This window comes from Tupaia chinensis, unplaced genomic scaffold, assembly GCF_000334495.1.
Source record: "Tupaia chinensis unplaced genomic scaffold, TupChi_1.0 Scaffold000465_1, whole genome shotgun sequence".
NCBI classification, from domain to species: Eukaryota; Metazoa; Chordata; class Mammalia; order Scandentia; family Tupaiidae; genus Tupaia; species Tupaia belangeri.
Genome location: NW_006159974.1, coordinates 2,593,434 through 2,604,842, shown reverse-complemented (window position 1 = coordinate 2,604,842; position 11,409 = coordinate 2,593,434). Strand labels below are relative to the sequence as shown.

The following is an 11,409-nucleotide window of genomic DNA, read 5'->3' as shown; positions in this document are numbered from 1 at the left end:
TCATGCCGCAATCCCTTCTCCTCCATTCTCCTCTCGGGATCTTGGGTACACACGCACACGTGCCCGGCGTGAGTTTTAAGCCACCGGGTCCGGGACGCGAACCATGGTCGACTATGTGGGAGTCCAGCGACATAGCCATTATGCTAACTGCTGGTTCCCATATCCCAATGCTTTTTATTTTATTTTTAAAGTAATTATTTTATTTAACTTTATTTATTTATTTATTCATCTATTTATTTATTTATTTTAATTTGACCAGAGAGGGACAGAATGAGAGAGAAAGAGGGAAAGTGAGAAAGCAAGCCGCCAGGTTTGGTACTTGAACCATAGTCGGCCATATGGGAGTTCAGCACCTTTACCACCATGCCATATGCTGGCCCCAGTGCTTTTTATTGTACCCACAATTGTACAATCATCACCACAATCAGTTTTAGAACATTTTTATAATCTCCCAAAGAATCTCATACAATTCAGCTGTCACTACTCAACAAGCCCATTCCTCCCAGTCTTAAACAACCATTAATTTACTTTGTATCTCTACAAATTGGCCTATCCTGGACATTTCAGATATAAGTAATTATTCAGTATGTGACCTGTGGTATCTGGCTTCTTTCACTTAGCGTAATATTTTCAAGATGCATTCATCTTGTAGCATATAACAATACATTTCATTGTCAAATAACATTCCATTATATAAATATACCTGTGAATACACCACATTTTGTTTAGCCATTCATCAGTTGATGATGCTGCAATCCCTTCACCTCCATTCTCCTTTTTCTCCTCTTGGGATTCTGGGCATGCACACACATGCCAGAGTATTTTTCAAGCTGTTGGGTCTGGAACTCGAAGTATACAACTGGACATGTGGAATCCATCTGTCCTAACCATCATACCACTGGCTGACTCCTCTCCATCTTTTTTTTTTTTAATAATTATTTTATTTTTAACTTTACTTTATTTAGTTAGTTATTTTTAATTTGACCAGAGAGAGACCAGAGTGATAGAAAGAGAGAGAGAAAGAGAGAGAAAGTGAGAAAGCAAACCACCAGGTCCAGGACTCAAACCATGGTCAGCCATGTGGGAGTTCAGCACCCTTAACCACCACACCGTCTGTTGACCCCTCTCCATTTTTTTATTACTATTTTTCATGGTAACTTTTGTCATTCTTTTACTTTCTGCCTTGGGCTGCGTATGTATATCATCACTGGACCCTGGATAAATGACTAAATTAGGGGCTACATAATAGAGACATTCCAAGCCTGAAAATGACTAACCAATCAATGAGATCCCCATTGTTTAAGGGGTGACAATGAGAAAGAGGGAAAGGATGCCATGAGAGGGCCTATATGGGTCCTCAGAGATGGAAAAGACAGTGACCAGTTCCCAGCCCAACCTTAGATTCTGAGTAGATTTCCAATTCCATCTCACCTATATCCTTATGACACAGAGGACCTCACAGATTTTGTGGAGAAATGGAATCAAACTATGAGTTTATTTTGATGAAAAAGTTTTTTTTTTAATCTATGCATGGATTTTTCACTATATGCGATATTTTGATAACCTTGGGTTTTTTTGCAAACAAATATCAAACTACAGTTTATTCCACGAGTGGGGTTACAAGCAACAAGATCTCAGAAAAGGCATGGAAATTTCATAATAATACAATGGAGAAGGGGGCAGACATCTCCACATCCCTAAATGGGAAGTTAAAGTCCATGGGTTGATAAGACAGTTAATAAAGTACTAGTATTCAGATACTATGACCACTGAAGGTAAAAACTTTGGTGGATTTTATCACCACTCATTTAAAACATAATAGCAGAACTTTATAAAGGATGGATGTCTGGGTTGCAACCTCAGATTTCTGATTTAGTTGTCCTCAGGTAGGGCTAAGGCATTTGGATTTTTCAAACCTTCTCAGTTGCTTCTAAAATACAGCAAAGTTGAAATTAGACCCATCCATGGTGATAACAGATAGTGGGGCACTGCTGCATGGTGCTGGATCCATATGGGAGGCCTGGGTTCACATCCCAGGCCACCTGAACATGCCAGGTGGCCCCGTGGTCCTGGCTGACTGGGAGACTGGGGGAGGGATGACAGTATAGCAGGGCCTTGTCAAGTCTCTCTCTCTCTCTCTCTCTCTCTCTCTGTCAATAAATAAATAAATAAATAAATACGTAGTTTTTTAAAAGTTGAGAATTACTTCTTGAGAGATATTCCAAGGGAATAAGTAGTAGGAAAACTGGGTTAGATGAACATGTATAGGTGATTTACATCAAAAAGGAACAAATTTTAGTCCTAAGTAGGATGCTTGAGTAGAATCAGATAATAATTTTTTTGAGAGTTTTTTTGCTATAGGGCACGTACGCTCGCCAGAAAGACAGAGAGAGACAGAGAGATAGAAGGTATGAAATTACCCCCCCGAGGGGGATAGCCACACCGCAATCCCTTCTCCTCCATTCTCCTCTTGGGATCTTGGGCATGAATGCACATGTGCCTGACGTGAGCTTAAGCCGCTGGGTCTGGGACTCAAAACGCGGTAGATTACATGGGAGTCCAGCAACATAGCCATTATGCCAACTCCTGGTCCCAAGATAATTATATTTAAGGACACTCTGTGGACCTGCAACAGAAGATACCTTTTTCTTACTAGCCAGTGGTTTCCAACTGAAATTAGATCTGACCATTGAAAGTTAGATCTCCAAAGTAAATATTGATTATGTTCTACCTGTTGAGGGGTGGGTTTATCAATTTCATTTATTTTATTAACATGCATAATAGTAATATATATTCTTTGTATATTTTTAAATATGTTACAAAAGTTTTCTGCCAATTTTATAATTTTTTAAATTATTTTTATTTTATTTATTTATTTATTTATTTTAGAGGTTTTTCACTATAGGGCGCGTGCGCTCGCCAGACAGACAGAGACAGAGAGACAAGAAGTGAGAAAGCACCCCCCAGAGGGGATGGCCACGCCACAATCCCTTCTCCTCCATTCTCCTCTTGGGATCTTGGGCACGCACGCACATGCGCCCAGCATGGGTTTTAAGCCACCGGGTCCAGGATGCGAACCGTGGTCGACTACATGGGAGTCCAGCGACATAGCCATTACGCTAACTGCTGGTTCCCTAATTTTTATAATTTTATAATAAATAAAAATATACTATTAATTGCCAAGTTACAGTATTTACTAAGTTCACAACTGTGGTGGGTTTCTATGGTTAAAATTAAGGTCTTTATTATAAAAAGTCCTAGCAATTGGAATCACAATATCTTGAGGGGATGGGACTCTTCAGTCCCCTGGGCCCCTCCAAGTCATTTCTACTGGATTCATAATTGCCAAGCAAATGTGATGAGTCATCTCATAAAGAAAAACATCTGGTCACAAGAGTGTGGAAATACTATGAAACTGAAGATGGTGTGCAAAATCCAAGCAGGGAAAAGAGGAATTATAGGCAAAAATTTCTAGGGAGTTGTTACTGGAGTAACTATGGACTTGAGTCCTGTGGGTTTGTAACCAGGGAGATCACACCAAATCTAGGAGGACAGAATATTTCTTTCTTTCTCCTTTTCTCTCTTCATTTCTCTGTCTCTGCCACTCTCCACTCCCACTTCCTAGTTTTTCTTCTCTTCCTGCACGCAGTTTGGTTGATTGTATTTCTTGTCGAGTTAATACACTGAAGAGCCTAGTGGTTCTTGGCACATATAGGTAAATAAATTCCAGGATTGAAGAAGGGAATGACTTATTGCACCAATAACCAGCTAACTGCTACCTCCCCCCATGTACACACATCTCTAACACTATGTTCTTTTTCAGGATCTATAAAAATGTTCCCTAGTAAAACACTAATTAGTAAGGTCCTTTGTTGGAAAGAGAGGGAGCAGTTGTCCCAGCTAGGAGTAGAAAGAAGGGCAGTTAACTAACATTTAAAAAAAAAGGAAAGATTTATTTATTTATCTATTTATTTTTTTAATTTGCTATAGGGCATGCATTCTCATGAGAGAGAGAGAAAGTGAAAAAGCAAGTCACCAAGTCCAGGGCTCAAATGTGGGAGTCTAGCACCTTAGCTACTTGATGGTCCCTTGCTCAATTTTTCTTAATTGCCAGGAGGCACGTGTACTCACTAGAAAGAGACAGAGGGAATGGGAAAAAGCACCCCTCAATGGGGTATGGTCACACCACAATCTTTCTCCTCCATTTCTTGATTCTGTCCAGATTTCGGGCATGCACACACATATGCCTGCCATGTCTTTCAAGGCACTGGGACCAGTTCTCAAACTGCAGTTGGCCATGTGGGATCCAGCTTCCTGAACCACTAGGCTACTGGACCAGCACAACATGAAATTTACCACTAGACTACCGGGCCAGCACAACATGAAATTTCTATCATTAAGAAAGGAAGAAAGTAGATGGTTAAATCAAAAGAAAGCAGGTATTAAAAGCAAAATGGGTTGACCATCTGCCACTCTGCTGCTTGGAGCAAAGTGCTACCAAGAGTCTCAAGAATGCCTCACTCCCATCTACCTGCCTCCAGACTGGTAGACTTCATTCTCATTCTGCAACTAAAGAGTTAACACCCAGCGCAGCTGTTAACCTCCAGGAACACACTTAGTGCTAAAGTCAATATCTGTTCTAATTGGCTGGTGGCCATGTGGTAACCAGTTGTTAAATATTTTGAATATCACTCCTAGCTGTGGCCACAAAAAAGCAAAAGCCAAGTAGGTGTGGTAAATGCCTTGTAAGAAATGGCCTAACATACCGAATTGAGGTTTTGGCTTCTGCTAGAAGTGTTGGAAGAACAGGCCAAGTGGGCGGGCCTTGGTTCTGCCTGATTTGTATGGCAAAATAATTCCTTAGTTTAATGAATAAAGACGTAACTCAAGCCAGAAGACTACACAGTCATAGTCCCTGTGGCCATAACCATCCCCGTCAGTTTCTAGGCTCAGAGTTCTTAGAGAAGAGGACAGGAACCCTTAGAGAAAGTCTGTTAAAACATCATTCAGTTCTCTGGGCTGGTTAGTACTTGAAAAATAATGGAGGATTATCTCAAACTTAAATAGGTCCGTTCATGATATTCTGTCTTTGATTTGACGAAAACATTTTTCTCTTGACCCATACCATCATATTTGTCTTCAGCTGTTAGTTGTAACAATATACCTTCACAGGACCTAGCCCACTTTACCCAAGGTGACCAACCATTTGAGTTTGCCCAGAAATGTTATTGTGTGACCATCTCATCCTGAATGTTCCAGCCCAGAAAATCCCTGAGTCCCTGGCAAATAGGGATGGTGATTACACCAGTTGACTCCTACACAGGATATCACCCTGATCTTCTCCATTGATTATATCATGTTGATTAGCCTTGTATATTTGGAAGTAGCAAGGATCCCTCTATGTCTTGTCGAGACATGAATGTAACGAGTATGAGACACAGTTTTCAGAAATGCAAGGACCTGCCGCATTAATGAAGCTTTTAGGAATGAATAGATGTATAGAATGAAGGGGAAGTTGCTATATTTTATACCCTTTCAACTAATAAGGAGTTTTGGAACTTTCTTTCTTTGTCTCTGCAAAAAAACAAAAGTTTACTCAATAAGACTCAAGTAAGAGAAACAGATAAGGAAGACCAAATCTCTTAGATCTGGAGCCATAGTGGGGTCCGGTTTAATGAAGATTGAAATCTGCCGTGTTTGAATGTATCCTCCAAAAATTCATGTGATGAAATTTGATTGTGGCAGTATTAAAAAGATGAAAACTTAATCTGATTATGGGATTAAGAGGCAGGGCCTTGGGGCTAACAGGTGGCATAGTGGTTTGAGTCCTGGACCTGGCAGCTTGAAACTCACACTGGACATATGTACATGTATGCGCAAAATCCAGAGAGGAAAATGGAGGAGAAGGGATTGTGGTGTGGCCATCCCCTCTGGGGAGTGATTTCTCTTCTTTTCTTCTCTTTTTTAAAATAATTTTGTTAAGAATTATTTATTTGGGGCCAGCAGTTGGAATGGCTATGTCGCTGGACTCCCATGTAGTCGATCATGGTTCGAGTCCCAGACCCAGTGGCTTAAACTCATGCCGGGAGCATGTGCATGCATGCCCAAGATCCCGAGAGGAGAATGGAGGAGAAGGGATTGCAGAGTGGCCGTCTCCCTGGGGGGGTGATTTCTCATTTTCTGTCTCTCTGTCTCTCTCTGTCTTTCTGGCAAGCACACATGCCCTACAGCAAAAACCTCTCAAGAAAAAAAAGAAAAAAAAAGAAGAGGGACTAGCAGGTGGTGTGGTGGTTAAGGGTGCTGGACTCCCAAATGGCCGACCACGGTTCAAGTCTCGGACCTGGTGGCTTGCTTTCTCACTTCCTCTCTGTCTCTCTCTCTCTCTCTGTCTCTCTCTGATCAAACTGGAAAATAATAATGATAATAATAATAAATAAAGTTAAAATAAAATAATTCTTTAAAAATAAATAAATAAATAAACAAAGTCAAATAAAATAATTCTTAAAAAAGAAAGATTTATTTATTTATTTAATTCCATTTGTTATTGTTATTTTTTTATTTGACCAGAGAGAGAGAGAAACAGAAAATGAGAAAGCAAGCCACCAGGTCCAGGACTTGAACCATGGTTAGTCATGTGAGAATTCAGTGCCCTTATTCACCACACCAACTGCTGGCCCCAAAGGGAGTGAGTTCTTGTTTTCTGTCTCTCTGTCTTTCCAGTAAGCACACATGCCCATAGCAAAAAAATCTCTCTCAAATAAATAAGTAAATAAATAAAAAGAAAGAAAGAAAAGAAAAAGAAAAAAAAAAGGAGGTGGGGCATTAGGATTAAGGTTATCAGAGTGTGGCCCTCATGATTAAATCCTGATAGGTTTATAAGGCGGGAATGAAATGGACACATGGACACACACACGCTCACTTTGTCTAACCATATAATTCCCTGTGTCACCTCAGGAGTTGCTGCTAGCAAGAAGGCCCTTATTCACATGTAGCCTCTGGACCTTGAACCTCTCTCTGTAACTGTAAGCTGAATAAACCACTACTCTCTGTAAATTACTCAGTATGATATTCAGTTATTAAGCAGCAGAGAATGAACTAATAGAAAACACAAGGAAAGCAGATCTGGGTCCAGAAAAACACTAAGTGCATCACAATAGGAATTTCTGAATTTTCCCACTACTCCAAATTGCTAAGGTGACTTACCCACTGTCTAACTTGATTGCTTTTGTCCCCTTCCATCTGATTCCATATTTCTCACCTAAAAAGTCCAAGAAAGAAAATCTGATTAATTCATCTTTTCTTTTCTTTTATTTTTTTAAAATCACCCCCCAGGTGGGGATGGCATGCCACAATCCCCTCTCCTCCATTCTCCTCTCATAATCTTGTGCACACATGCACACGCACCTAGCATTTTTTAAGCCACCGGGTCTGGGACTCTAACTGTAGTTGACCATGTAGGAGTCCAGTGACACAACCCTTATGCCATCTGCTGGTCCCCATCTTTCCTTTTTTAATGAATGTTTTATTTATTTATTTATTTTTAGAGAGAGATTTTTTTTCCTATAGAGCATGTGTGCTCACACCAGAGAGAAAGAAAACAAGAAATCACCCTCCACAGGGGAATCGTCATGCCACAATTCCTTTTCCTCCATTCTCCTCTCTGGATTTTGGGCATGCACGCACATACGTCTGGCATGAGTTTTGTTTTAAGAATTATTTATTTATTCATCTATTATTATTATTTTACCAACTTAACCCAAGAGAGACAGAAAGAGAGAAAGGGAAAGCAGGAAAGCAAGCCACCAGATCTGGGACACGAACTGCTGTCAGCCAGGTGGAAATCCAGCACCCTCAACCACCACACCACCTGCCGGCCCCTGGGCATGAGTTTTAAGCCACTGAGTTTAGGACTCAAACCATGATTGACTCTATGGGAGTCCAGTGACGTAACTATTATGTCATCTGCTGGTCCCAACTTGTACCCATCATTTATTTATTTATTTTATTTTACAGTTAATCACATTTATCTTTACAGTATACAACATTGCTTTTTCTAGCACAAATACCATGCATATTAGTCAAGATAAAGACATTACTCTATACATTATCATCAGCAAATAGCTTTCCATTTTCTTGTCAATTAAACATACTTTTTTCCTTCCCCTGTTCTCTTCCCTCCCTCTATTACCCACCCCTGTATTCTCCCGTCCTTACTTTTTTTCTCTAGTATCTACAGTTGTCCTCCCTGCTTCTATACCTTCCAAACTTACAGTTTCTGCTGTAGAGTGCAGACAATTACTATATATTGAGTGGGAACATACAAAGTCTGTTTTTGGACATTTGGGTTGATTCCATGTCCTAGCAGTTGTAAATAACGCTGCAATGGATGTGCTGGATGTGTAAGTGTTTTTCTTTTTCTTTCTTTCCTTTTTTTTTTTTTTTGGAGAGGCTTTTTTTTGGCTATAGAGTGCATGCGCTCTCCAGAAAGAGAGAGAAGAGAGACAGAAATCAAGAAATCACCCCCCAGGGGAAATGGCCACACTACAATCTCTTCTCCATTCTCCTCTCAGGATCTTGGGCAGGCATGCACAAGTGCCTGGCACGAGTTTAAGCTATTGTGTCCGGGACTTAAATCACGATCAACTACATGGGAGCCCAGCAATATAGCCATTACACTGACTGGTGGTCCCTGAGCAAGTGTTTTTCTGACTGAGGGTTTTTCTATCCTTTGGATAAATTCCTAAGAGTGGAATTACTGGGTTGTACGGTAGTTATATTTGTAAATTTCTGAGGAATCGCCATATCATGCTCCAAAGTAGTTGTACTAATTTGCATTCCCACTAATAGCATAGGAGAGTTTCCTTTTCACCACAGCCTTGCCAGCACTTACCATTATTTATTTATTTTTAATTTTAGTCATTCTTACTGTTAAGTGGTATCTCATTGTGGTTTTGATTTGTATTTCCCTTATGATAAGAGATGTTGAGTACATTTTCATATGCTTTTGGGCCATTCATATGTCCTCTTCAGAGAATTGTTTGTTCAGTTCATTTTCCCATCTTTCAATTGAATTGATTTTTTTTTTTTTTTTTTTTTTTTTTTGGTTTTTTGGGGGGGGTAAGCTGCTTGAGTTCCCTATATATTCTGGTTATCAGTGCCTTATCTGAGGTATAGTTTGAAAATATATTTTCCCACTCTCAGGGTTGTTTTCTCACTCTAGGTATTGTTTCTTTTGCTGTGAAGAAGCTTCTCAGCCTAATATAGTCCCATTTGTCTATTTTGGGGACTATTGCCTGTGCTTTGGAGGTCTTCTTTAAGCAGTCTGCCTACTCCAAGGTCTCCAGGAGTTTTCCTGTTTTCCACCAATATTTTTATAGTTTGAGGTTTTATGTTTAGCTCCTCAATCCATTTTGAGTTGATTTTTGTTAATGGCGAGAGATGAGGTTCCAGCTTCATGCTTCTGTAGATGGATATTCAGTTCTCCCAGCACCATTTGCTGAAGAGATTTACTTAGCTTTTTCCCATTGGATTGTCTTGTGCCCTTTGTCAAGGATCAGTTGGCTGTATGTTTTGGGGTTCATTTGGGGGCTCTCAATTCTGTTCCATTGGTCTACCTGTCTGTTCTTTTTGCCAATACCATGCTGTTTTAATTATCACAGTTTTATAATTTGTTTTGAGGTCAGGAAGTGAGATGCCTCCTACTTTATTCCCCTTACATAGTACTGCTTCGGTGATACAGGGCTTTTTATGCTTCCAGACAAATTTCATGATTTTTTTTTCTGTTTCTGTAACAAATATTTCTGGAAGTTTGATTGGGACTGCATTAAGTTTGTAGATAAATTTGCATAGGATTGACTTCTTGATTATATTAAGTCTTCCAGTCTAGGAACATGGGATGTTTTTTCACTTTTTTGTATCATTTTAAATTTCTTTTTCTAGGGGACCAGCAGTTAGCGTAATGGCTATGTCGCTGGACTCCCACGTAGTTGACCGCAGTTCATGTTCTGGACCCGGTGGCTTAAAACTCACGCCAGGCGCGTGTGTGTGCGTGCCCAAGATCCCGAGAGGAGAATGGAGGAGAAGGGATTGCGGCGTGGCCATCCCCCCTGGGGGGTGATTTCTTGCTTTCTATCTCTCTGTCTCTCTCTGGCAAGCGCAGACGCCCTATGGCAAAAACCTCTCCAAAAAAATTTTTTTTTCTTCTTCTAGCATTTTGTAGTTTTCCTTGTAGAGATCTTTGACATCTTTGGTAAGGTTTACTCCTAGATATCTTTTATAAAAAGAATTACTTAATTTAATTTTATTCACTGTCATTATTTTATTTTATTTTTTAAAGTTGACCAGAGAGAGACAGAGAGAGAAGGAAAGTGAGAAAGCAAGCTTCCAGGTCCGGGACTTGAACTAGGGTCAGCCATGTGGTAGTCCAGCCACCTTTTAACCACCATGCCACCTGTCGGCCCCCCCTAGATATCTTAGTGGTTTTGTGGCAATTGTAAATGGGATTTCTTTCTTAAATTCTCAGTTTGTCCATTGTTGGTGTATAAAAATGTTATATATTTTTGTATGATGATTTTGTATCCTGCCACTTTACTACATTTATTTATCACTCCCAGGAGTTTTTTGTGTGTGTGTGTGGATTCTTTTGAATTTTCTATGAATAGTATCATATCATCTGCAAACAGAGATAGTTTCACTTCTTCTTTTCCCATTTGGATGCCTTTTATTTGACTCTCTTATCTACTTGCATTGGCTAAAACTTTCAGTACTATGTTAAAAAGGAGTGGGTAAAGTGGGCAGCCTTATCTTATTCCAGTTTTTAGTGGAAAAGCTTTTAGCTTTTCCCCATTCAGGATGATGTTAGCTATGGGTTTTCATAGATAGTTTTTATTATGTTGAGGAATGTCCTTTTTATGCTGATTTTGCTAAGTCTTAATCATGAAGGGATGTTGTATTTTGTCCAATGCTTTTTCTGTATTGATCAATATGATCATATGGTTTTTATCTTTCCTTTCGTTAATATTATGTATTACATTTATTGTTTTGCATATGTTGAACCATCCTTGCATCCCTAGAATAAAACCTACTTTGTCATGATGTATCATCTTTTTAAAACGTTGTTGAATATGATTTGCTAGTATCTTGTTGAGAATTTTTGCATCTGTATTCATCAGAGAAATGGGCTTGAAGTTTTCTTTTTTTTGGTCATGTCTTTGTCTCCTTTAACCACCATGCCACCTGCTGGCCCCACACCCTACCCATTATTTATTTACTTACCACTGTGGGCAATAAGGGTTAGTTCTCTCTCTCTCGCTTCTTTTTTTTTTTTTGGGAGAGATTTTCACTGTAGGGCGCGTGCGCTCGCCAGACAGACAGAGAGAGACATAGAGACAGAAAGCGAGAAATCACCCC

The 11,409-nt window shown here is 39.7% G+C and overlaps 1 long non-coding RNA gene across 1 annotated transcript in view; it reads right to left on the bottom strand.

Annotated features, from left to right (window-relative positions):
* The window catches only part of LOC106735629 (uncharacterized), a 37,673-nt gene that overhangs the window by 12,647 nt on the left and 13,617 nt on the right, over window positions 1-11,409 (bottom strand). Inside the window, exon 3 of the long non-coding RNA XR_001370918.2 lies at window positions 7,204-7,258. This is a non-coding gene — a long non-coding RNA (uncharacterized LOC106735629). The remainder of the gene's footprint in view (window positions 1-7,203; window positions 7,259-11,409) is intronic.